The sequence below is a fragment of the Oryctolagus cuniculus genome, chromosome 9 (genome assembly GCF_964237555.1).
Source record: "Oryctolagus cuniculus chromosome 9, mOryCun1.1, whole genome shotgun sequence".
Taxonomy (NCBI): domain Eukaryota; kingdom Metazoa; phylum Chordata; class Mammalia; order Lagomorpha; family Leporidae; genus Oryctolagus; species Oryctolagus cuniculus.
The window spans coordinates 124,341,304-124,344,579 of NC_091440.1; positions in this window are offsets into that span (position 1 = coordinate 124,341,304).

Consider the following 3,276-nt stretch of genomic DNA (forward strand, 5'->3'; position numbering starts at 1 on the left):
GTGACTGGCCATGTGGTGTGATGTGGGAGAGTCCCCGAGTTGCTTCCTGTCTGCTCCAGACGGGGGCTGGGATTCCAGGAATGAGCATGAAGTAAGCCTTACCACTCCCACTCCTAGCCTGCTTCTGCCAACACCTCAGTCAGCAGGAGGGAAGCCAGGGAGGAGGCCCCTGTCCTCAGGTCCCTGGCCGCCGGTGTGCACCTCGGGGGTAGCGTGGCCTCCGCCCGTGGACTCTGCCTTCCTGTCCTCCATCTTTGCTTTCCCAAATATTTAGCAATGTTTAGGTTTTTTTCTTTAACTTTTCTTTTTTCTTTGAGAGGCAGAGAGAAACGGCCATCTCTCATCTCCTGGTTCACTCCCCAGTTGTCTGCTACAGCCAAGGCTGGACCAGGCTGAAGCAGTCAGCAGGGAATTCATTCTGGGTCTCCCACATGGGTGGCAGGGACTCAAGTGCTTGAGCTATCACCGGTTGGTTGCCTCCCAGGAAGCTGGAATCAGAGCGGAGCCAGGAGTTGAACCCTGACACTCCAGTGAGGGATGGCAGGCATAATAAGCAGCAGTTTAACCACTGTGATAAAAGTCTGCCCCAGCATTGCCCTTGACACTGAACACATAAAGCCACATGACATATGTGTCTCTTCTCTCAGGGATCTTGAGAATAAAAAAAAAGGAACATCAAAAAATTTGCAAACAGTGGCTGGTACTGTGGCTTAGTGAGTAAAGCCACCATCTGCAGTGCCAGCAACCCATATGGGAACCGCTTCAAGTCCCAGCTGCTCCACTTCCCCAGAGGAAGCTCCTGGCTCCTGGCTTTGAATTAGCCCAGCTCTGGCCATTGCAGCCACCTGGGGAGTGAACCAGTGGATGGAAGACTTCTCTCTCTCTCTCCCTTTCTTTTTCTCTCTCCTTCTCTCTCTCCCTCTCCCTCCCTCCCTCTCTCCCTCTCCCTCCCTCCCTCTCTCTCTCTCCCTCCCTCCCTCTCTCCCTCTGCCTCTCTGTAGCTCTGCCTTTCAAATAAATAAATCTTTTTAAAAAATTGCAAATGTGGCATCTGACCACCCACATCATTTCAACTTCCTGCTTTGCTACTGTGTCACGATTACATAAATGTGACCATCAGAGGACATTGGTGGAAGGATGCAGAAGAACTCTTTGAATATCTTTGCAACTTTTTAGACCCAGGATTATTTACAAATGAAAACATTTTTTGACAGACTGGGGAGTAAGTGCTTTGATTTCCATTTTATGCTCAGGGATATAGGTCAAGGGACATGTGATGACTTGACCAAGGTGAAAGAATTGAGTGTGAATTGATCAAATGCCTGTTTAAGTTTAGAGTCCAGGGGAGAACTCAGGGCAGCTTCTGTAGATCCAGAAATGTTGTCATTGCCTTGGTGTGATGATTGGAGGTGTGGAAGTGGCTGAGATCATGGGCGGAGAATATTGGACTGCTGGGAACAGCGTCGCTGGTGAGGTGGACAGAGACTGAGAGGTATGGACCGACAGGAGGAAAACCAAAGGAACGGCAGTCTTGGGAGCCCAGGGGACAAACTAACCTGCAATGTGTAGTCCTGCCCAGAGCGCAAGAGGGGCGAGGGCTGGGGTCTCGTGACTTCCAGCACAGAAAGAGCTCTGTGGCCACGTACCAGCCATGAGTGGCAGGAGACTGGGGGCCACACGCATGAGATGCTCGTTCAGCAAAGCTGGTGCAAAGCGGAGGGAACGCCGGACCTTAAGGTGAATGGGAGGCAGAGTCTGGGGACGGTTGTTTGTTTACTGGAAGATGGGAGAGAGGGGAAGACAGACTGAGGCTGAAGACTCATAGGAAAGAGAAAGCACTTGATTGAGGAGAGTCTCTCGATGGATGAACAGGATCACGCACAGGCTGAGAGGCTGTCTTAACTAAGGGGAGGACCGCCTGTTTTACTGGAGACAGGGTGAGGGGCGTGGCCATGCTGGGATGTTGGAATCATCCACAGGAACTCAGTGGGTTCCTTTCTGAGCTCTTCACGGCTTCTCTGTGAATGAAGAGGTGCGACCACCGCCTGATAGAGAGGGCTTTGGAAATGGTTGTCACAAGAGGAGATGACGGTGAACACAGGGTCACACGATAGGGCCACGGGGCCGCGTGGAAGCCACAGCTGGTGCTGTTGATGTCTCGCCAGTATCCCTGGGCACTCACACTTAGGGTGCACATGTGTGGATCTCTCCCTGCAGGCACCCACAGCTCCCGAGAGGGTTCTGTCACTGGGTGCTTCAGTGACTTGTCCACCAGGCAGGCTGGAATGGGAGGAAGTCTGTGCCACTGACTGCTGTCCTCAACCAGAGTCTCAGCCCCAAAAGGGACGAATCTCCAGCTGCCTACCATGGTAACCTGCTTGTTAGCACGCCCTGTTTCGTTCTCCCTCCACGCCTCTATCTTCTTCTGTCTCTGTTCCCCTCCCTTCTTTCATTCCCCTGCTTGTGATAATCTCCAAATAAGACATTTGCATTCAGATGCTTGTCTAGGGCTCTGCCACTATGGGAAGTGAGCCCAAGACGTTAATGAATAGTAATTTGTAGAGGTCCTCATCTGCCCAAATGAGATTCTCCAGCAGTGCTTGATAGCCTGGCAATGGGAAAAAGGGTTGGTGGTGTTGGGGGGAAGGGACAGGATATTTGGCAGCAGGTGCAATGGGAAGAGTGATGCAAAAGCATCCAAGATAATTGCAAGAGAATGTTTGAAACCATCAGTCATAAAGTGTGCAGTGAAGTACTGGATTCGAGGACCTGAAGTGGGCAGAGGGCAAATGCATCATGAGAGTGGAGCATGCCACTGGAGCAGAGAAGAGAACGTGTCCAGAGACATAAGCAGCTGGCTCCGGGTGTGTAGAGGTGGGGCACAGCATGCCTGATGCAGACTGGAGCATCGTGACTGCATAGTAGCCGTTGCCTGTGTTTTACTGGAAATAGGAATTCAGACTTCCTGAGACTTGAAATGGGACGGTCTGTCCCCACAGATACTTAAGGAAGACTAGGAGCTAGGTGCTAAAATCTCTGATCAGGGAGGGTAGAAACTCTGGTGACGAGGAAAGTAGGCGTTGCTGTAACTCAGCAGCTTGGGTCTCAACCATTGGCGGCCTGTGTCTGAGCGTAGATTTGCATCCCTGCTTTCCAGGGCAGTGCTATCTTCCATGGATGCTGCGTCACAGGTACATTCAGATTGTTTCTAGTTTCCAGAGTTATAAGCAAAATATGAGTATGTCTTTTTGAATCTGTGCATTATCTCCTTGGAGC